Below are 25196 nucleotides of genomic sequence, written 5' to 3' on the forward strand. Positions count from 1 at the left end.
GCATGTGGCTTATATACTGGAGTTTTGTTCTCGGTGCGGCAACTGCGTCTGACCATTACGTCGGCCCCTCTAACAGAGAGAAGTTGATCACCCCTGCTCTATTACAGTCGAATCCCGTTATAACGAACTCAAGGTGACCGGAGAAATCACTTCGTCATAACGAAATTTCGTTATAAAGGAATTTCAAGTTGTTTGCATTGTTTTTATGTAAACTTATTTGAGGGATTAGAAGACTGTTCATTAAAACGAGATTTTAGCTATAACGGTATTCGTTAAAACGAGATTCGACTGTATGTGAACAAGCCACCAATTATTGACGTAATAGCCGAGATGTCGTTATAAAGGAATTTCAAGTTTGCATTTTTCTTATGTAAACTTATTTGAGGGACCAGAAGACTGTTCGTTAAAACGAGATTTTCGCTATAACGGTATTCGTTAAAACAGGATTCGACTGTATGTGAACCAGCCACCAATTATTGTCGGTATAGCCGAGATATCGTTATAAAGGAATTTCAAGTTTGCATTTTTCTTATGTAAACTTATTTGAGGGATCAGAAGACTGTTCGTTAAAACGAGATTTTCGCTATAACGGTATTCGTTAAAACGAGATTCAACTGTATGTGAACAAGCCACCAATTATTGCCGTTATAGCCGAGATGTCGTTATAAAGGAATTTCAAGTTTGCATTTTTCTTATGTAAACTTATTTGAGGGATCAGAAGACTGTTCGTTAAAACGAGATTTTCGCTATAACGGTATTCGTTAAAACGAGATTCAACTGTATGTGAACAAGCCACCAATTATTGCCGTTATAGCCGAGATGTCGTTATAAAGGAATTTCAAGTTTGCATTTTTCTTATGTAAACTTATTTGAGGGATCAGAAGACTGTTCGTAAACGAGAAGATTTTCGCTATAACGGTATTCGTTAAAACGGGATTCGACTGAATGTGAACAAGCCACCAATTATTGACGTTATAGCCGAGATGTCGTTACAACCAAGTTTGAATAAAAGAGTATTCTAGAGAACGAAATAAAAATTAATTTCCCGAAAATTATTTTCTCTATAATTTCCATAGAAGCACAAAATAGCTACGCATACTAAATTTTTCTGACCCAACACTAAACCTCATAACACAAATAAAATGATAAAGCATGAAAATAATGTTAATAAATGATGATTGTGCTTTTGAACTCCCTGCGTGATATTAAAACAGTTTAAATGCACCCAATTCTTATTTTAACCTTATTTCTATTGTTTAGGAATATATATAAGGAGAACAATACGATATTTTCGAAACAATACAACAAAAGAAATCCTAAAATTGAGCTTTAGAAATGTTTCCTTAGTTCGTGTAATGAGAAAAAAGGAATAATTTTTCTATTTTTTTTTTTTTTTTAGAATGACTTCAAACAATGGATTTTTTTTCTCTTTTATTTGAGTCTATTGTAGAGATTCTCGATTTTTTTTGGGGACAACAATGGAAACACGATTTGAATACGTAATAAGTGAAAGTTTCGTTTATTTTTTATTCATTCATTTTATGTTTTAGTGTGCTTTCGCTCGAAATTATCGTTTGATCCCAGGGCCCCCCCCCCCCCTAATAGAACAACGAGCATCCAAGTTATTGAAAGCTAGCTTTCACGAATTCTGGAATAATTTTTTTTTACATAAATTCTTAATTTTTAAATTTATTCTGGAATAAGTGATTTTCAATAATTTTTCATTAATTTGAAAATAATTTTTCATTAATTTGAAAATAATTTTTCATTAATTTGAAAATAATTTTTCATTAATTTGAAAATAATTTTTCATTAATTTTAAAATAATTTTTCATTAATTTTAAAATAATTTTTCTTTTTTTAGAACACAATTGTTTTGTTTTTTTTTAAATAATTTTTCTTTAAATTATTTTTTCTTTTTTCTTTTAGTTTTGATTCACATCGCAATCAGATCAAATTCGAGCAAGGACTCATGACGGTCTGATTTTTAAATTCAACTCTGGATTCATGGCAATCAGATCGTTAAATTCAAGTCTAGATACATGGAAATCAGATCCTCAAGTTCGAGCTAGAACCCACGTAAATCAGATCCTCAAGTTTGAGCTAAAATCCACGTAAATCAGGCATCCAAATTCAAGTAAAGACTCATGTGACAATCAGGCATTCAAAAATCTAATTCGAGACTCATGGCAATCAGACATTGCAATTCCAATTCGACATTCATGGCAATCAGACATTGCAATTCCAATTCGACATTCATGGCAATCAGACATTGCAATTCCAATTCGACATTCATGGAAATCAGACATTTGAATTCTAATTCGAGATTTATGTGGTGACCAGAACTTCAAATTCAAGTCAGAATTCTATTCTGACCACGAATGAATGAACGCCAGAACTTTGCCACTGGACTTATCCCGTTGCCGAGATGTCTTCCAGATTCTGACCACGGGCACCGCACTTAGAACTGGGGGCTGTCTGAGCCCCCCCCCCCCCTCCCATTAAATTTAACGAGGGAGCTGAGCGCCTCAGTCAAATAATAATGAATATACGGTTCAACGCAACATTCGGAGGACCGACCTTTAAAGGGGACACAAAAGGGTTGGGGGAGTCAAAAATATTTTCTTCCCGAGAAATTTCCGAGTTAATACTCTTCAAAAAGCATTTAAATCAACTGAAATTGGTTAATATTGCATAATATAAAGGGTGTTTTCTTTTCGATACTTAAATTTATTCACCGAAATTTTTTTTTTTTTTCTAATTTTTGGTAGGTTTGGGGGGGGGCACCGTGCCCCCCTGAACACCCCTTCCCCTCTTGCGTACGCCTCTGATACACGAAAGACCTGGAAACTTCCAGCACCCTCAATGTTTTCTTCATGTCGGTAGCTCTGATTCTGACTAATTCACGGAAACGCTCAGCGTTTCTCGTATTTGTACTGGATGGATGAGAATCGGAAAATACAGTATTTAGCCACAAAGCTAGCTAGAAATGTATATTTCAAAGATATATTTGTTCGAGGGATGAAAAAATGCCAAAAAAACAACAACAAAAGTTATACCCCTCACGCGAAACATGGAGGGGATTGCCAGAGTTTTTATGCATGGTGAGGTTGGCCAGAGTCGATTGTTACATTGTGTATTATCAGACATGTACAATAGAAACAGCTGGTCGGCGGTATATCCTTACATCTGCTTCCACCTAAAGCTTCCGGGATTTTATCCGTTCAACTTATTTTATACGTGCTGGCTCTTCCGTAGGGGTTTTTCCTCCATCTTGCCTTCTCGAAACCCTTTTTTTCTTTCCTCCACAACTTGATACATAATAAGGAGGGCTTCCATTGGCACAACCGTCGCTAGAAAAGAACAGCGAGTCTTCTTTTTTATCGCGACAAAACATTCCTACGTGGAGGAAGCTATTCTTATTGATGGAAATAGTTTGAATTATTTCCACCGCAATCTGTTCAAACGGTTGAAATTTTCTACTCCTGTTGGAAGGAAGCACGATTCTTGAGCATCTGCCGTTTCATTCATCTGGAGTTATGCAAATTTTCATCTGAAAAGATACAGCAACGGCATCAGCATAGACATAACGTTATTGGAAATATTAGGAGAGGGCTTAAAACCCAATATTGCATCATCTTTAGAAATGATAGCAAATACTGGGAGGGAGCGGCTCGGGCCCCATGGGCCGGATACAAGTTTATGCCAACGGTCATCAGACTAGGACCATCACATCCTGAAGAATGGTCAGATAGGACAGTATTCATATAGAAATGTCCTCTCCACTTGCCAATACAAGATTCATTGTATTGATGAATGAATCTTGTATTGACAAGTGGAGAGGACATAATTGGAGAGGACGCGCTTTTTTCTATATGAATGTGGCCATCTGGTTGGCCTATGTCATTCACGAGCTATTAGTTGATTGTGTTGACGCCGTTCATGTACGGTGTCTTTCAACATATATATACGCTCCAAGGTTGAAACATTCTATCTGCTTCCATAGCTTAGATGGTAGAGCACTCGTCCGGTAAGCGAGAGACCGGGGTTCGAGTCCCCGTGGGGGCAGTGATGGATTTTCTTACTTGTAATCTTCATCTCCACAAATAACCAGTCTCAATGAATCTTGTAGGACAGTATTTCTGAACATTTTTTCGTCCATAGCCCCTTAATGCCAATATCTCCTTCTCGTGGTCCTCCACTCGCTTTATTCTGGGCTCCTACCCTGATCCAGAAGCAAGACTCTTCACTGAATTGACTATTTTTGAGTAAATATTTGTAGTGAAATTTTTTTTATACATAAGGTCGATCTCCGGATCTCTGGGCTAGACTCAAGAAGCTTCCAGCTAAACTCTGTGAGCTTTCAGGATCTATGTAGGGACCTTTCAATCATGGACATAAATCATGGGACTCTTCCCCCACCGAGCAAAATGTTGTTCTGCAGGCCAGGACATTGCTTGTGGAAGGACGTGTCTTCCCATCGACCCGTAGGGTGCTCGTCTCGAGCCTTAAAAATAAATTGAAAATTCGGACCCCTGATAGAGTTACTCCCGGTGGAAGAAAAGCGAGTTCCTAGCTTGTTGTTTCCTTCTACGCAGGACTGTGTCAACATCATGGGTTCCCGGGCGAAGTGATATTCTGGGGCTTCTATCTTAACTGGAAGTACAAATTTACATGCTTACCCTTGGAAATCATAGCATATACTAGGTTTTTATTACCATGTGGACTTTGTATGCACATGAGGTCTCCGGGTAGGGCCACGCGTTAAAATGGTTCCTTGGAAGTCTCTAGCCTGTGAGAATTCGGGGAATTGTAGAAATAATTTCTACATCATGAATTTCATTGAGGAGGCTCACCAAATGTATTTGCCTAAAGGGTGGATCCATACTTTGAGATGGCACCCGGTGTGTGTGTGTCTCTCGTTTACCCACGTTTTTCTTGTTTCCTGAGCAACCATATACCCGCGGATCCTTCCCTTGATACAGTTGGATCTCTTGTCCCAACATTCAGTACTGATCTTATGCCACAATACTCATACCCATGGGTCCCTTACCCTAGTTACACACCGCATTTACTCACGAACTTTTGCTCAATAAGTCATATACCAACGGTTCTCTTCAAGACAGTAACCAAATTTATAAAAATGCCGCGAGTATATTCCCATTCCTACTGACTAAATGCATTTTACGTGACGCACAATTCGAGAACCACTGAGAGCCATCATAACAGCACCATGTATTCTCCCCCCCCCCCTCCCGGGAAAATTGATTTTCTGGGGCTCCCTTGACTGAAAGTACCCAACCTAACAGTTAGCGTCCGAAAAGAGAGGTTATACTGTAATAAAGGTGATCTCTCGGGGCCCTTAGGGCTAGCAAGAACCCTCACATCCCTCTCATGGGAGCAATGTCTACATAATAATCAATTTTAATTTCACAACATACATAATTCGTATAATGACACTCTTGTTCCCCCCCCCCGAAATAATAATAATCAAAAGAGAGAAAAACATCACAAAAAATAAATAATGATGACAACAAAAAAATTTAATGACAGTGTCTTTCAACTTCGATCCTTAATGAAATAATAATAATAACACAACAACAATAATAGCGGAGAGGTTCTTTTTCCGGTGCTTTGTCACGTGATCCATTATTTCGTCAAATAAAATAAAATAAATACAACAATTTCACCACAAGAGTTGATTGGTTACAAAGAAAATCTTTGTCAAAAGTTAATTGAGCTGAAGTTGCATCATGGGGTGACACATAATAATCTCTTCTTGGGTTCGAGGCTTTTTTTCCTCTCTCTCTCTCTCTTTCACTTCAACAAGTCCAGCAACTTTTTCACATGTTAACGCTTCTGAAAAAATAAAATAATAATAATAAAATGAAATAAAACCAGTTACAACTGGTTTTGTTCAACCTTGAGCTCTCTCTTGGTTAGGAAAAAAAAAAAAGATTGAAGAACCATATATATTCAATTTATTTACTGCGGACGCGACCTGCGATTTGAAGTGGCTTGTTGTTGTCATCCTCTGGCTCTGAGAGGCTTCAACAATGATCCGAAGATACGTACGTTCGTAAGTACGAAACAAATCCAGTGGCGATCACACACACACACAAAAATAACAATAATTGCTTCAACTAGTTAAATAAATCCGTTTTATTCTCTTGAAATCTTTATCTTTGTTCGGGTGTGAATTTCTGAACTTCCTGCAAGAATTGATGCCCTTGATAATTATTATTATTATTGTACGGCTGGGATTATTACCGACGTGGCTTGAAATGATTATCTGTAGATTAGCAGAGAGAGACATTTTTATATATACGCATCTTTCCGTGTTTTTTTTTCTAGAAAAACGAGCGATTAATTGTTATCTGTGTTATCTGTGAATTTTCGAAATTGTGTGATGGACGTCTAGTATATGTCTGGTGGGAAGGGGAGGTTGAACCGGGGTTTTTGTGGCCCTAGGATATTCTAGGGGCCATAGATTAGAATCAAATGGGAGGCACGGAGAGGGAGGGGCCACGAATTTATGACAATCAGATCTTCAAATTCGAGTTTGGATTTACGGCAATCAGATCTTCATATATTCAACACATAATCCACTGAAGCTAGGATTAAATCTGATCTCCACAAATTCGGTTATCATTCGGGATTCATGGCAAGATCTTCAAATTCGAGTAGGATTCTTGGCGATCAAATCTTCACATTCAACTCAGGATACACAGAAATCAGACAGTAAACTCAATGTTAGGATTCATGACAAAGATCTTCAAATTCGAGTAGGAGATTCGTTTCAGTCAGATCTTCATATTCAACTCATAATCCACAGAAATAAAACTTTCAAATTCAAGTTAGCCTTCGTGGAAATTTGATCTTCAAATTCTGATTTGGATTCATGTAAAGATCAAATTCGAGTAGGAGATTCACGGTGATCAGATCTTCATATTCAACTCATGATCCACGGAAATCAGACATTCAAATTTGAGTTAGGATTCAGAAATCTAAAAAGCATTTAAATGTGAAGAAATGAAAAGGTTTTTTAATGAAATACGGTAGGGAAACGGGTTTGACTATGTTTTATATTCTAGCAGAACTGCCAATAGAAATATCTTAATACAGCGGTTTAGGTCACGGTCCTGGGATTTTCTTGTTTCTGAGGGAGGGGGTATGGGTGAAAATCAATTGAGAAGTGGGGGGGGGGCATGACAGGTGATTAAAGGGGTCACAGAAGATAGCTGGAAAAAATATATATAGTTAAGAAATAGAGCTTTCAAGTGAAATATAGGGAGGAAAATGTGAGTACTTTCAGAACACAACACACAAACAGATGCAATGCCCATAGAATTAGACTCATTTTAAATCTCAACGCATGAGGGCCCTTTAACTCATGGCCCATGGACAGGGGCGTACGCAGAATATACTTTTGGGGGAGGAGCACAAAATGCTTGGGAAAGCACAAAATTTTCTTTCCGAGAAATTTTGATTTGTCATCCTTTATAAAAGAATTTAAATTCACAAAAATTGATTAAAATAGTATATAAATGGTATTTTCTTCCGATATATCCTAATCTTTTGTACCGAAATATTAAAAATATTTCCTAATTTTTGGTTTGGCTCGGGGAGTGGGAGCAACGGGCCCTTATCCCCCATGTACGCCTCTGTCCATGGAGGATGTCTCATGTTCATGGGGGAACCAACACAATGAGATCAGGTATTAAAATTTTCGAGAGTAAGGATGTACACTCGTGTGCGAAATAAAGAAAAATTAGCACGTTATGTCGAATTTCTGAAAAACTAGTGGACAGATTTTAACGAAATTTAGTACGAATATATATATAACAGAGAAAAAGATGTCCCATACAAAAGTCATAGTACGCACGCATGGTTGTCAGTAAAGCTCAAAGCTCATCATTGCAGGAATGTCCAAAATCCACGTTGCGAGATCGAACCGAAAATTGATCTAATATGGGGTATGGTCCCCTCTCACAGTCAGCACGACGACATACCGGACACGAGGCAGTTGAGGAGTCCCTGAGGAAATCGGTCCTACTCCTGGAGCAACGCAGTTTTCAGTTCCGGGATGGTCCTCGGAGGGGGATGGCGAGATGCAATTGCCCTACCAAGAGTGTCCCAGACATGTTCTTTTGGGTTTAGGTGAGGAGATCTGGCTGGCCAATCCTTAACGCCGAATATCCTCACTTTCCAGATAATCGTTGAACAGGTGAGCCCAATGTGGACGAGCATTGTCGTCCATGAACTGGAACCGAGGGCTAACTGCGCCCCTGAAAAGTCGAAAATAGGGCTCTAAGATCTCCTCTCTATATCTTCTAGCTCTAGGGGAGACGGGGGGGGGGTGCGGCCGTCCAACATGATACCTGCTCAGACCATGACACCTCCACCACCATAGTGGTCCATTTCCCTGATGTGGGAGGGATGGTATCGGGTACCAGGCTCTTTCCAGATGAGTGTACGCAGAGAATCGGTGTCCAGGCTGAATCTCAACTCATCTGTGAAGAGCGCGGTGCTCCACTGAAGTCTGGTCCAAGGCTGATGTTGTCTGTACCATGCTAAACGCGCTCACTTGTGTGCTGCAGTTATCGGGACGCAAACAGCGGGTCTTCTGGCATAAAGCCCTCTCTCATGAAGCCTTCGGGGAACAGTAAACCGTGAAACCCGAGTCTCAGTGGCAGCACGCAGCTCACGTGAAAGCTGTGATGCCATAGCAGTCCTGTGGCACCGCGTTGAAATTGCCAAATAATGATCCTCATTGGTCGCTGTGGATCTTCGACGACCCATCTTGTCCAGGTCTTCTCGATATGGATCCAGTGTCCTGAAACTGTTTCCACAAATTGCAGACGACACTGGGCGTAACATCGAGCTCTGTGCTCCACCTGCACTTGTGATCATGGGCGGGATATGGGGGGGGCATTGCCCCCCCCCCAGCGTCAAAGGTGGAGTCGACTAATCTAATGTATAAATGTATATATGAATTGGCATCATCATCATCGTTCCCCCCCCCAGCAATAATGACCGTGCCCCCCCAGACTTCCAAGTCCATCACCGCCTATGCTTGTGATTGCCCTCCAATCTACTGACGATTCTCCATCTCATTCCGCCATCCATACGTTTGTGGCTACTCATTTTACCTCTCTCTCTGATAGCTTATAAAATATACCACACTCTTGCTAGAAACACAGCGAATGTCACCGAGGAGTACGAGCACACAAATCATGGAAACGCCTAGTGCCCTTATCATCCCCTCCGTGGTCACAGCTCCGCCAACACGCACGTGTACGCTTACGTATTCGACACTGAATATTTGCATACTTCGTCGGTGGCATTATTAGTACCTTTGGTTCAGTACTTTTTGTGAAAATAGACACAACTGTGCAAATTCTCTTAATTTTGCACAAGAGTGTAAATATACAAGACCCATGGGTTTTGAACCGGCCCTGCATAGAACCGGACAAGAGTTCACGAAACACTTTGCTTATAAAATTTTTATTCATTGATATTTACTGATTAAAATCAATTGAATTAGTAGAAAACGCCTCGCTCCTAGATCAGGTTGAGTGGAGCCCTGGATAAGACAGTGGGACCACGAGAAGGGAATATGCTTCAACGGGCAGCAAAAGTCTTAAGAAACACTGATATAAAAGATGTATTCCAACCTTGATAACATTCATTATTCTAGGAAATCGGGCACCAATAGTTTTCTTCTTTTCTGCCATAAATTAAAGGTTTTAGATAAAGGAAAATGGTGTAATTTCATATTTTACGTCTAAGAAATGGTGCACGTATTTCTCATTGAAACCCACTTGATTTCTCAGAAAAAGTGGGCGAATAATCAAATAGTTTATCTGGTTCTGGATTTCTTGTACTTCAAGTGAAAAGAGAGGGGAAAAACCGGTTATAATAATTCCTTATGAGGATAATCACCTTGAGAATTTGAATGAATAATCTCGATCATACGAGATTATTCATTTAAACGGGCTGATTTTATTTGAATTCATTCCCTAGAGTTCAATGAGGGTTTATCATTGATGCGATATCATTGATTTTTCATCCGATGACTACGTTTCGTTGAGAAAAAAAATAAAGAAGGGCTCTCCTTGGCCAAAGTATATTTGCTCATGTATAGGGTGGACTAAAAGTCACTATGTTTTTTTTAAAAATTACATATTGAAAATTGATCAACGTCGTTTCATTACTTAAATTTATGACACAAATTTGGATTTTTTTCCCCCAAAAAATATCATTAGTTCGAAATTTTGCCTGTAGGTGGCACTGGTGTCGTCATATTATTCTACGGATGTGAATCATTATGATCGGAACAGTAACTGTGCATAAGACTTGCAATCACATAGGCAAAGAATAAAATTTAGTAGTATGGTCTATGGTCGTGATGCTGCTGATACAACTGATTCCCGTTCAGGTGAATGATTTCACTAACGATTCCTTAAATCAGTGGTTCCCCAAGTGTGGATCGTTATCCCATGGGGGAAGTGGGTGGGGGGGGGGCGAGAGATTCTCCTAAATAGAAGCGTTCAAATAAGAAACTTGTTTCCATTTTTTACAACGGAAATAAAAATATACCTAAAAGAAAAAATGCCTTTACTCAAGAGCTACTTACCGTGCATCATATAATCAAATTTTATCAAATTTTACTTGCAATCAATACAGTCGAATCCCGTTTTAACGAATACCGTTATAGCGAAAATCCCGTTTTAACGAAAACTTTTCTAATTCCTCCAAATAAGTTTTCATATTAACAATGCAAACACCTGGAATTCCTTTATAACGAAATTTTGTTATAACCAAGTTATAACAAACTCCGATATAACGAATCCCGTTATTACGAACTCCGGTGTCTTGGAGTTCGTTATAACGGGATTCGACTGTATACCAAGTTAATACTTATGCAAGGTGACTTACAAAGAATGATCCAATTTCAAAATTACGTATGCATTTCTTGCTCACATTAAAAACAAAACAAGGAATAATGAGTAATATGTTAATATAAAGGAGGAAAAGTATCTGCATATTATGAACAATATCAGGTATTAATAGTCGATTTCAAGCGAAAAACCATTTTGAAATTGCATGATTCTTCCTGAATCACACTTGTGTATCAAAACCTAAGAAAACCATCACCTCACTAAACTTCCAATTTCATAATAAAACAGCGCTGCAGATCAAATATTGAAAAATTATTTGATTTCATTCATCACTGATTACGCAAATTGCAACTGAGAGCAATAAAACGTTCCGAAAAATGCTTTCGAGACAGCACATTTCACTAACAAAAAAAATCCAGCAGTGTCCCGTAAAAAACGGGACGTATAGTCACCATGTATAGAGGGGGAGGAGGGGGAGGCTCACCGATAAATTTCTTGTCAAAAGGGGTCGCTATCCAAAGTCTGGAAACCGCTGTCTTAACGGAAACTACAATCAAGTTATATATTTTTCTGATTATCAGCGGATGAGATATAATCAGGCTCGAACCTAAAAAATCCCCATTAATTTCATTAGTTTCACAGATTTGAATAATTCGTTGTAATGGAAATGGTACCAGAGTCACTGATTGTTAACCATGGCCAAAAACATCGATTCAAATGACAACTACGTCACGCCCTTTCCAGTCTCATGAAGGTGATTAATATAACTCATTAGGTCTCACTACGAGTGATTTACCAAAGTACGTAGTTAGGGCTTACTGTATTGATTTTTTTTCCCTCTTGTGTCATTAGTAACACTTTGAAGTGTTTTACCATTATGATTGTTTTTTTGGCATATATTTTCTGTAAATTATGCTAATCAATTTTTGTTTAAGGGATATATCGATATATGCGTATATAATTAAGAATCATTGGGGTTGTCCCGAAAGTTCTGAGTTTTTCTTTGTAAGTTATTGAGAATAGGAAAATGTTTAAGAATTTATACCTGAATGAATGAATGAATGAACGCCAGAACTTTTTTGCCACTGGACTTATCCCGTTGCTGAGATCTCTTCCAGCCCAGCTTCGTGACAGAGTCTGGAACAGGGAACTTATACCTATATATTTTGAATTTATACCTATATATTTTGAAATTGTCATTATTTTATTGCACAATTTCAATTTATATTTTTAGGTGCTTTTATTTTCTTGACTTCAGGTTTAGGGCGGAAAAAAAATGTTTTCCGCGTGTTGGGTGACCATATTTGAGTAATAAGTCGGAACCAGAGAGCAAGCGAATTCAAGCTGAATATCGTTGATTTTCGTGAAATATTTCAGAAAATCGGGAAATATATATAGTTATCGATCGAACGAAAACGGGACACGTAGCCAAATACCGCTAGTTCTCACGAAATAGCGCTGATTCTTGTGAAATATTTTGCCAATTTACAGAAATTGGCAATTCAAAGAGAAAAATTGCCTAACTTGTCTCTCTGCTCTTTTGCCTTAGCACCAGAAAAGTTTTTTATAAATAATTTTGATCTGCAGACACCCCCCCCCCCTTCGCGTCCCGGCTAGATTTCAGTGAGCTTCCCCCTCTTGTGGGAATTCTATGATCACATCTCAAAATAAAGGTCAAAGTGATTTTCTAGGACTCATACTCTTAGGGGCCGTTCAAGTATTACGTAAGCAAATTTTTAGCCATTTTTGACCCCCCCCTCCCCCCGTCAGCAAAAGTCCACAAAACACTGCCACCCCCCCCCCCTCCCTTGTCAGCAAAATTTCGTCATCAGCTCTGCCCCTCTGAATCCTAACTCATATTTTCATAAAGGGGTGGTTGATGACGTAAGCATTATCCAAACCTCCCTCCCCCCCATCGATGATGACGTAATACTTGAACGGCCCCTTAGCTAGAAGTGCTTACATATCTCAATAATCACCCTCTAAAATCAGTCTCAGATATCATCTCATCGTGTAGGTAACCCAGGGACATGAGGCTCCAAATCCATGCCCGATTGGCCATACGTTAGGATGGTCTTGGTTAAATGGGCAGTACTGGTGAATTCTTAAATCAAAATGCAATGAAATCATTTTTATCTTGTTTTGCGGTCCCTGAAATTTATCGGAAGCACCCTTCGCAACTGCTTAAGTCCAGCCCTGAATGAGAACTACTGCCCAAGAACATCCCAGGACGGCAAGGTGGCCATACATCCCAAGTTTGAGAACCAGTCTACACCAAATGTTCTTTCAATTAATCGAGATATCTTTCATTTGACATTAAAAATCATCTCTTTTTTGGAGACTGAAATTGGGTTTCATCTTGCCGGCATTAAACGTCTTTGCGTTCGAAAATTGAATTTGGATCAACCACCGTCAAAATGCTATAATGGAAATTCCGGGCATAAAATAAATAAGTAAAATGAAAGGGCTTCGTGAAATGGATTTCTGGTCTAGTGATCCGTTCGTTTCTAAAAGCCATTTCTTTTTTTCTCTCCCAGTTGCGTAATGAAAGGCTTTTTTTTTTTTCTTGCCTTGCGTATATATACGTCGTTATTATGCAACCGATATGCTGAGATAATTTTCTTTTGGCTTCGTTGGACCATGAATTTCGCAAATGCCCCGCGAAATAATCCTCTTGTACTCAACTGTAGAATCGACTGACATTTTACTAGAGAGTAGAACTGACTACGCCAGCCTCAGGAACATGGTGTCACTGATTACGGGCTTTCAGAAAGTTTCTTTTTAAAAAAATAAATAAAAATAGGATTCTTGCAAAATAATTGGCTGGCAAGAAACCAGTCTATTGCTGCTGGGATTAACGTACATACCCTTATCGTGGAAATTACGCCTATTTTGCGTGATATTGAAAAATTACGTCTGGTTTTGATCTAAATCTTTATCTCTCTCGAGAGATGGATTACGAGACAATTTTGTGTGACAGCAGCTCAGTTTCGAATTATCTTTTTTATTTTTATCAGTGGCGATCATTCGGATAATTCCCATTTGAGGAGTTTGAACCACCTCTTGACAACCGTGAGTTGCGCAACGGGTCATCATCCCAACTACATGGCTGTATAAATCGATCCGAATTTGACGTTATTTTTGTCTTTTTTTATTTTGTCACAATTTACGCAGAATGGCACTGCACAGTATTACACAGTACCATATGTTATGGTACAATTAGCATTCGTATATAGATATAGGGTGTTGCCTTGAAGTGGCGACAAATTCAGAAGAGTGATATTAGGGCATCAAGAGGAACAAAAATTGCCGTAGAACATAGTACCGCAAACCACGTTTAGTCGTTTAAAACACTTAATGTGTGACGTCGAGTGGGACAAAAAGGGCCAATAATATGTAAAAAAAAACATTTGTGATGATTACATTAACAATGTTCTTCGCAGCCGCTACTTCGAACACCTGCTGTAATCATTTCTCTTCGTCTACTTTCTGACACTGTTGGTTGCTCCGCTTATTTATTTTACTTTTATCCACTTATTTTGTACTTATTATTGTACTTTATTTTGTGAACCACAGGCTGTGTTGTAATTCTGTCAAATAAATGTTTTTTTTCTACTTCTTATTGGCCTTTTTGCCCCACTCGACGTCACACCCTTCATGAGTATTTTTGCGATTTTAACCGATTAAACGTGATTTGCAATACCATCTTCTATGGCAATTTTTGTTCCTCTTGATGCCCTAATATCACCCTTCTGAATTTGTCGCCAACTTCAATGCAACACCCTGTGTATTTGCCGCGGAAAATATACAAAAGAAAAATTATAATACTTTATAAAAAAGAAAAATGATAGTTTTTAAAGAAACAAATATAATAATAAAGATAATATAAAATAAAAATAGAGTAATAATATTATTATATAAAATAAAATAATAACATGACAGACAGAATTTTTAATTTTTCTCGTCGCTGCTCAGCCCAAGGGGACTGTCTGGAGACTTACAGACTGCCCTTGCTGGCAATGAAGTGGGTTATAGACAAGTTTGTGCGTGTTTGTGTAGATGTGACACAAACATACGGTCCGGTAAATGCTACCATCAGAATACTACAATTCACAAAGATCAACAATGTTTGATTGATGTTCATCAAAATGATATTCTATGCAATAGAATTAATCAGTAAAATCAATAGTAAGAAAAGAAATATTATGCGATGAATGCGAGTATTATACTGTATAATGAATACAAAAATGAAATCACTTATGTACAATTCACCGAAATGTTACATAATGCATTAATGAGGAAAAATAATAATAATAAATCTAACATGCAAAAGAAGTAATAGAAAAATAAGTGCGTTAGCCGAGATTATACTAATTTGTACAATGCCAAATCAGCCATGTACATTTAACGACAATGCTACTCTACGCAATAGAGTTGATCAATAAATTCGACAGCGAGATATAAGTACAAAAATATTATGATAGATAGACAAAGATTATACAGCTCAGTAATTCAGACTCTAACGTACTGACCATGTTACGTGCAGCACGTTTCGAGGCCTGAGAAATTTTAGTCTTTGACGAGGAGTGTATAGTCGATCAACTCTCTCAGATGCTCGTACTCTGAGTTACTCATACTTTCAAAGTGATCCTCTGAGATTTGTTGGATGTAGCTGAGGATGGTTGGAATATTCATTCTTTTTTAAAATCACCCACCCCGATGTACTTTGGGCACGCACAAGGGTTCTCAGTATTTAATTCTGTTGACTTTGCAGACGCTGCATGTTGGTCTTTGAAACATGAGCCCATACTGGGGCGGCGTAGGTCATGATAGGTCTAATGGTCTTAATAATATGAAAAAAAATAATAATAGAGAAAAACAATAATTACTTTTTTAAAAAATCATCTGAAAAATATGATAAAAAGAGAAGAAAAAGAAAAATAGTGGAAGTAGTAAAAAAAAGTTGTAAGCATGTAAATACTGGAAAACAACAACAACAAATAAAATATAAACACGTAAAAAGAAGAGAACGAAATACGTAATATATGCATATGATAGAAACAGCGCGAAAGAGAAAGAAAACAAAAGCCTTAGCTTTTGACATGTTTAGGATTTAAAAATCATTTCATCCGAGAGAAAGACAAGACTCAGGGCCCGTGTATGACTAGAGTGAAACGCCCTGAGCACATAGGCGGAGATAGTCTTGGAAGTCTGAGGGGGGGGGGGGACACGATGATTGCTAGGACGGCATGATGATGATGATGTCAATTCATATATATGCAAATACATTAGATCAGTCGGCTTTACCTTTGACTGAGGAATGTGTGAGAAAATAGACATTAGAGGAACTCCACGAAAAAGTTCAAATATTTTTGTTCGTCAGTGAATGCACAGGGTGTCCCGTAAATTGATGAATACTTAAAAAATTCACAAAAATTGAAGGAATTTGTATATTTGAATGCGGTTTGCGAAAAAGTTATTCTCACAGAGAGAGGGAGTTTTTAAATACAAATTCAAATACAAACACAAAGACCACAATAGGCAAATTGCCTAACTAGGTGACCGAAAAAATATGCCCATAAGAAATGTGGATATCAAATAAAATTGAACTGCAGCAATCTAAAATGAGAGTATATATATACATCGCAAAAAACCCTAATAATATTAATGATACATAAATGTAGGTAGAAAAAATTAGTTCAAATTTTTGTAGATAGAAAGAGTCACTCGTCACGATGGAGTCACTTTGTCACTAGAGGAGCAAATTGCAGAATTTTGGACCTAAACCTTTCTTCAATATTTTTGTGTCCGAAATGTTCGTAAAGCTTCGGTCGGTGATTCGTGCCTGGGGTATAACAACTTCATCAACAGTTCTTTACCTACGAATGGCAACATCATGTTGGAAATCTTATGTAAGCGCTAGTAACAAGCAAAATTTGGAAATGAGATGTCAATCATACACCTTGTATTTAAATGACTCTGTTTTCATGCAGCGTCCTCTATCGAGAAAATATCGTCCTCTATCGCAACTATTTTTCTTCCTGGACCAAAAAAAAAAACACACTCTTTGTGAGACTACCTTTTTTTTGCAAACTGCAATCAAATATACCAATTCCTTCAATTTTTTAAAGAATTTTCAAACTATTTACAAATTTATGGGACACCCTGTATACTGTTTGGATTTTTTTATCCAAAATTGTAAGGGCCCGTTGGATCCTTTATTATATTTTGAAGCTTTTAGAGCTCCCTTGATCTGTTCTAGCGCCTATCGACTGCCTTGGGATATTCTGCATGATGTCATAAATTTTAAGACCAGATCTCTCCATGGAATATCCAGATAGTTATATATAATGTCAGACATAAGTAAACCTAGTACCTTTTCTTCTTCTTGAAATTTTGGGCCATTCGTTTTTCAAAACAAGGCCTCATCTCCGCATGAGTAAGGGAACATTTACCCAAAACCTCAAATTTGAATATCATTAGTTAATGACAAACCTAACGTCTTTAATATTAGTCGTATCTCCTAATGCATGTTTTGCCTTGTTTCTCAACCTCGGGCACTTCCCGTGGCTCCCCCTTGTTGCCCTGTAATATTATAAGGAGACACAAGTGAAAATCTGTTTTGAGTGATAAAAAAATAAAATAAAATCTTGAAAAATAAAATTGATATGCGAGGAATAACGTTACCAAGTTGAATATTGTGGTAGAAAAAAGTAGAAAAATGGGACTGCGCGCGCGCTATACACTTTCCAGGCATGGGCAAACGGGGTCCATACCCAGGGTCCACAAATTTTCAGGACATCAAAATTGGCACCTTTTGTTAGGTACTGGTCCCTCTTCCCTCCCCACGCCTGTGCCACAAAGAACAATATATATAAGTGCGACCCCCCCCCCTAAAAATTCATATTCGCCCAGAGACCAAATTTCTAAAAACCCTGGGCATGGCCTGAGAGCCTCATATCCGTTAGGAGCATACACGACGAGATCTAATACTATGATTTTCGAGAGTTAGAATGTAAACACGTAGTTCCAGTTAAATGTGGGGCCGCAGAACATCACTTTGCTCCGGAGCCCATGATGGTGAAATTGCAATGCACGAAACCCTTTAGAAGAAGGAAGCTCATTGTAAACTTTTGCCCCCCTCCCCCTTTCAAAGGTGAGGCTGACAGGGTGAAAACTTTTATCATTGTTTGTTTTTTTCACGCTATAAATTCACTATAAAAAGGGACCCTTAAAAAGTTTGGGCAGGGTCCCGCCAAAGATCCCAGCCTAGGAGGTCCTGCTGCAGGATGTGGTGGTGGGGGGGGGGCGGGTGGTAGGCAAACCCATTTATAGAAATTTTTGTTTACTTTAAATTCACTTAAATACATCGATTCAATAAGTAATCAATTCATGAGTAATTTCAAGCCACAAGAAGGTAATGTGGTCTAGAGGTGGTTATAAAAGGGTTGAGAAACACATACATATAGCTTTTTACCTGAAAACGGGTTAACTTTTAATCATGGAAGGCTAACAATTCTCCTGCGAGGACGCCCCGGGATGAATCATATTTCATTTGTTTTCTGGACTAGAAATTTACTAGAGGGATTTCAATCCAGGGCCCCTGTTTTCAACCAAGCGTATATGCAGAGGTTGACGATCGCCTCTCCCAAAAGCCGAATAATGTGGGAGAAATTCGTTTGTCTCGTAAAATACGGGATGATCGAATGCATCTACACAATAAGTGAGTTCTCGGACACATCTTCCTGGTTCCGAATTTCCCCGCTTTATTCGCAACTTCATCTGAAGCTGAAGATGACTGACTTACTTCATTCGTAAATGCAGATGTCTGCTTCCGCTCCATTCGCAGCGAAAAATGCTTGTCTTACTTCATTCGCAAGCTACAGATGTTTGCCTCCGCTCCATTCGCAGCTGAAGATATCTACCTCAGCTTCACGTGCAGTTGAAAATGCCTGCCTCTGCTCAGTTCGAAGCTGAAGATGCCTGACTCTGCTCCATTCACAGCTGAAGATGCTTGCCTCTGCCCCATTCACAGCTGAAGATGCCATTCGCAGCTGAATGTGTTTCCCATCGCTCAGGCACGGACCCAGAGGTGGGGCGGGCGATAGGCAAGAGTGGAATAATATAGGAAAAATTTGTTTGTCCCATAAAGTACGGGATGATCCAACGAACTTACACAATTCGCCACTCCCGACATATCGTCCTGGATTCGCGCTTTTGAATTTTAGTGAAATTGAACGCAATCGGAATTTCAACAAAAAGTCTCGAAACTCTTTCTCAACTTCATTCTTACTTTCAAACATGTTCAAACATGTCTCTTTTATCTTGTAAAGATGCCAATTATAAGTGTGACATGACAAAACGACACAACACACACACGGAAAAAATAAATAAAACCAATAACAGAGATTTCACAAAATTTTACGCAATCAATTTAACAACAGCAGCATAATTATCATGATACAGTACAAGTGAAAGTTGTAGCGGAAATATTTAGCATTTAGATGGAATTCGTGTCATATGCAAATCAGAATCACACAAAGAGTCAATTCCTTTTCAAACACGTTCGTGTCTGATTTCTTCTTCTTTTCTGAGAAATGCCTTTTACTGACTTCGTTTAAGAAGAAAAATAAATTGCCAAGCACACATGTTTCGTGTCCCATGTTAATGCGACTGAAGGAAGGCTAGAACTTCATTATACGGAAACACTTTCTTCTCGTTAAAGCGATACTTTAGCCATTGTCCATTTTGCATTGTGCAACCCAACTGTTACTACGTATTAGAAAATTTTGAAACGTTGGATTTTCTAAAAATTTGCATAATGGATCCTTTTCAAGAAAACGATTTACGTTCGGCGTCAAGTTGCAGCTTAAAATTATTCTAATTGGTGGATGGTGTCACTCGGAACATACTCCCGTTTTAAAACGGCTGCTGAGCGACGACAGATACACCATTATAAAGGGCTAAAGCTCTACAGCAAGCGGCTCTCAACCGGTGCTCCGCGGAGTCCCTTGAGGCTCCGTGTGAACTTCCCAGGGGCTCCGCTGCCGTTCGAGAAAATAAATCAGTAAATTTGATTAGGGTGGCTTAAGCGAGGGTGCAAGGGGGGTACGGTGCACACGGGTGGCAGGTTATAAGGGGCGGCAGTTTGGGCTTTCATTATACACAAAATTTTTTGAAAGTTTCCGAAAGTACAAATTCACGTGACATCACGCTTTCGAGCCATATATGCTGATGACGGAGATGTTGAGCAAACTTGAGAAAAAGACAGGGCCTAGGAACGTATAATACCAGAAACAAAAATCTACTTTATCACGAGTGGCAAGTATGCATTTTAGTGCTCTCAAACAGTAATTTTTCCGGAACAGTCAAACAAGCGCGAAAGAAATAATTTGGCTTCTAACTTGACCGCTCCTTGGAGAGCACCAGAGAAACGAACTTCAAAAAATAAATTTCTTAATAAAAATCGCCTCATTATACATAATTTTTACAGGATAACTGTAAGTAATAATGTCTCATCAATAAGTGCTGTTTTGTGGATTGAGTTATCTGGCATAATCAAGAACGGTAAAATAACTACAGGCGAGAAAAAAGGGGTAGGATAACTCTACTGTGAAAACGAAATATTTTCTTCAAAAGCGGGATGTATGGTCACGCACATTTTCTCGATATACATTGGTGTGTGGGTTTCTTCTAAAAGCAAAATAGGTTTGTGCCACGGTCCTCTAGGTATTTGTCCTATCATCCTTCTGCCAGGGTAATCTTTAGGGGCGGCACATGAGGCTTTGCACCCGGGCGGCGGCTAAGCTCGAGCCGCCCCTGACCACAGGGCTCCTCTATAGAAACTACAATAAGAAAAAGAAAGCGGGTCAAAAAAGGTTGAGAACCACTGTTCTAGGCCAGTGTTTCTTAACCACCGGGTCAGGGCCAGGTACCGGGCCGTGAATATAATTCACCGTTTCATTTTCACCCATTTATTTCAGTGTGTGTGTGTGTGTGTGTGTGTGTGTAGAGCGGTTTCGAAATGTCGTCTAAAAATATCGTTATGGAAGTAACAGATTAGTAAAAAAATATCGTTGAATCGGGAGGAGTTTAAAATTAGACTATAGGTAATTCCAAACAAGATTTGAAGAAATATCGTTGTAGAGAGATTTATCGTTATATCGAGTATCGTTGTAGCGAGGTTTCACTGTATTTGATTTTGTTGTAAGTGACCTCAACTTTCTTGAATATTGTCGAAAAATGATAGGTTAAAAAAAATATTTTTTTTTTTAAATAAATTGTTTTTCAGAAGAACGTGAAAAAAATCGATAAAATGATAGTACAGTAAAACCTCTCTTTTACGGACACCAACGGGACGAAAAATTCGTCCGTAAGAAAGGGGCTGATCGTTAATTCGTTATAAAGGAAATGGAATTTCGATATAAAGGAATTCCAAGTGTTTGCATTGTTAATATCAAAACTTATTTGAGGGAATTAGAAAAGTTTTCGTTACAACGGGATTCGACTGTATGTTTTATTTTTTGTTGCCTTCGTCTGAGGCGACAATGTATTGTTGTTTATAATAAAAATTTCCTGATACACCCATCCTTCGGGAACGCTTCAATATCTCTCTGAGGTGAGAAGCGGGATGTGTCCGGTCTTCAGAGGTCGAAGTTCAGTGAGACACTAAACCCACTTGCCCCTTAGTTGGGGGCCTTGATGAAAATATTATGTATTTTTTACTGAATTTACCGCCTCATGCGACCCCCCCCCCCCGTTACACCTATGCTCTGGCTTACGGTGAGGTTATCCTGTGCTTTAATACGGCCCTATCCACATTTGTTGCAAGTGTCGCTTTTTTGCAACTGATATTTCTTACTTAAAGCCTCGTTTTCTCAACTTTGAACTTTAGAGGAAGTATATACCTCCTTTAAGGTTTGAACACGACTCGAAGAAATTAATTCCCCCCCCATAGCTGAGGACGTTGCAACTGAGTCACTTCGAACGTGGTTTTTAATATTAATGAACGTAAACCGCATTATCCTGCACGAAGGTGAATCGACAAGGTCATTTGCTTGCTACATTGGATTTTTCAATGTTCGACTGGAACATTTTGAAAATTCCATTTCATCATTTTATGTGTTTTTATAGTACCAAGGTCATTTTACAGCGATACCACGGCTACAACCAAGATAATTCTTTCCATAATCACGTTCGTTAGCCGAAACGTGATTTTCAGTAGGTTTCTATAGAAATTCGTTTAACTCTCGTTCCAGGTAATGTCCAAAATTTTACGATAGGCTTTTTTAAAACACCAAGGAGTGCAATGAAAAACAGGCAAAACTGATCGAAGGCTAAAATGAACACCTTCAAAATCGGATAAATAAGAATTTAAAGGAAAAATAAGATACTTGAAGATCTTTTCATTTTACACTATGTACACGACCATAGGCGTACGCAGAATATTCTCAAGGGGGAAGTTCAATTTTTTTTCTCATGGGAGGGGGGTTACGTTCCTGCAAAATAACACTATAATCTCGGCTTGGGAGGGGGGGGGTAGAACCCAAAACCCCCTTTCGCGTACGCCAATGTACATCGGCTTTCTGCTAAAGGTGGTGTTGGCAAAATCCAGTTGAGTTCGTAGTTGTCCCCATACATTTGTGATTTGGACAGCTCAGTTCTGTGTCTGATACATGCAGATGGAAAAGATAATCTAGAATGTCCAGACTATTCAGTATGATGCTAAACGTCTTGCACTGAAAGAACACCTGCCATGAAAACAACAAAGTCTAGGCCTTTTATTTATTTTATTTTTTTTTCAATGCATTTTCTATTAGCCGAATCTTTCATTTAACATGAAATGGTTCAAAAATGTAAGAAAGAGAAGTAAAGGTAAATCTGGGAAAAGATTCCGAGGTGGACATGAGTCAATCGGACTCGAGTGGCATTTATTCCGATGATGATTGGCGCTAAAATTCAGCTCACGACTCAGTTGTTTCATGTTAGCGCGTCCATCCATGTCAACGGAAATGTTCGCCAGCCAAATCCATGTTCGTTAGCCGAGGCAGAAAAATCATGAGAAAAATCTCCGTTAGTCGAGGTGTTCGTTTGCCAAGGTATCACTGTGCTTACATACGAAGGTGATTAAACGCTACACCAGTGTTTCCCGAAGTGGGCAATATCGCCCCCGGAGGCGAGGGAATGGTTCTGGTGCGGTATAATTTTGGGTTTAGTGTAGGATTCAAGGAGCCGTGGGGGGTTTGGATAATGCTTACGTCAGCAACCACTCTTCATGAAAATATGAGTTAGGATTCGGAGGGGTAGAGCTGATGACGAAATTTTGCTGACAGGGGAGGGGGGGGGGTCAAAATGGCTAAAAATTTGCTTACTTAATACTTGAACGTATACCTATACCGAATGAATACCTATGGGTTGGCTTGAAATGGTGGTGGCAGGAAATATTTTTTGAAGAAGGGGTGAGGAAACGAAAAGTTTGGGAAGCTAAGCATTACACATACACAAACTCGCACACACACACATCCATTCATTTAAATTCATACCTTCCAGAGCAGTTCAAAAACAATTAAAATCAAATCTTATATACCACACACGCACAAATTCAATTACACTCCACAAACACAAAAAACAACGCCTAAAAATTTCTGCGGAGAACAATACTCAACATCAACAATAACAATCCCGAAAAAATCCACCATCTTTGTATGTGAGAAAGGCATATGAGACCTATAACCTATCCATGTTTTTCCACATACACAGAGAGAGAGAGAGGTGCGGTAACATGTTCCAGAGGTAACTCGTGTTGGATGGTACCCTCCGCAATTTTAGGCCAATTTTTTTTTTAATAATAAAAATTTCTTTATTACATTTTCGTGCGTCAGTATAACATGCAGAAAAAAAAACCCCAAAAAACAAAGCCTTTCATCGTAACAGAACACTCATATTCGATGCCTGCGTGATCAGAGTCTGAAATTTTGAAGGGTTTTTTTTCGCCTCGTTATTATAACTCCACCCAATTGCCTTCAGTGCATACAACAACTAGTATTGCCACTACATACATACATACTACAATAGCCGTTCGAGCAGAACTGGTTAATGTGAGATAGGTAAAGCTCTCAAAGCCGAAGCTGGTTGTGCTCTCAAGCGATGGCTTCAAGAAGAAGAAACAGATGGTGGATATAGAAGATGAATCTAGTTTTCTCTTAAGAAATATATAAGAAAAAAAAAATGAGAAGCATAATAGCCGGAAGGATAAGAAATAGGAAAAAAAGAGAACGAGAGACCTTTCTGGTAGTAAACAGGTTCTTTTTTGTTGCTGCTACTCCATGCATCCAAGAGACGTCATTGGTTGAAGCTGTTGCTAAGGGAAGTCCCATTCGTTCTTTGTTGAAGAGCTTTGTGTACAAACTTTTGTGCCAAAACGCGATAACAACGTCGATTTATCTGCTGAGAATTTTAACAAGTCTCTATTTTATTATTATTATTACTTTTTTAACAGAAAAGAAAGGGAGAGTTTTTTTTTTTTTTTTTTATTGTGAAGTGGACAGACTGAGAAGTGTCTGTGTCCTGTCTGTCAATTGTCAGACTTGCTTATGCATCACTTTGTTTTCCATGTGAACTGACACCGAAAGGATTGATTATGACGATTTATCATTATTTTTGTATTTCCTGTCTTTTTCTATGTTTCGGGTTGTAACAACTTCATTATTTATTCAAGTCACACTAATATTTTCGTCATAGATCCTTAAAAAAAAAAAATTATATCAAATTTGGAACAAGGGTCAGTCGAAAAAGCACGAAATATGTGGCAATAAAATGGAACTGGTTAAGAAATTTTTCAGATGAATTCGTGTCTAACATTTTATGATGTAGGGCAGTGTTTCTTAGGCCGGGATTACACTATAAAAGTTTGATAAAAGTTCTTTTAAAAAACTTGAAAAATGCTACCAATAAGCCTATTGGTTACATTCGCTCGAATGTAGCCGATACGCTTATTGGTAGCATTTTTCAAGTTTTGTAAAAGAACTTTTTTATCAAACTTTTATAGTGTAATACTAGCCTTGGAGTGTGCCTTTCAGAGTGTTTGTCTCGTGGCCCGCCGATAATTTTCAGAAAAAAATGATTCTAGAAGTAAGAAATAATTTTGAAATTAATGAAAAACAATGAATGAAATAAATAATTCCGTAGCAAATTCATGAAAACTCAGAATTAATGAAAAATAATTTTCTCCATTAAAATGAAATAAATAATTTCGGAATTAATGAAATAAATAATTCTAGAATAAATGAAATA

The 25196-nt window shown here is 38.4% G+C and overlaps 1 non-coding gene across 1 annotated transcript; it reads left to right on the forward strand.

Moving 5' to 3' along the window:
• The first annotated feature begins 3996 nt into the window (after positions 1 to 3996).
• TRNAT-GGU (transfer RNA threonine (anticodon GGU)) lies at positions 3997 to 4068 on the forward strand. Its single transcript has one exon. It is a non-coding gene; the product is annotated as a tRNA-Thr (tRNA).
• Positions 4069 to 25196: the final 21128 nt, after the last annotated feature.

Source organism: Pholcus phalangioides, unplaced genomic scaffold (assembly GCF_987345545.1).
Source record: "Pholcus phalangioides strain wild (caught in Gottingen) unplaced genomic scaffold, Ppha-v1.0 ptg000013l_1, whole genome shotgun sequence".
NCBI lineage: Eukaryota > Metazoa > Arthropoda > Arachnida > Araneae > Pholcidae > Pholcus > Pholcus phalangioides.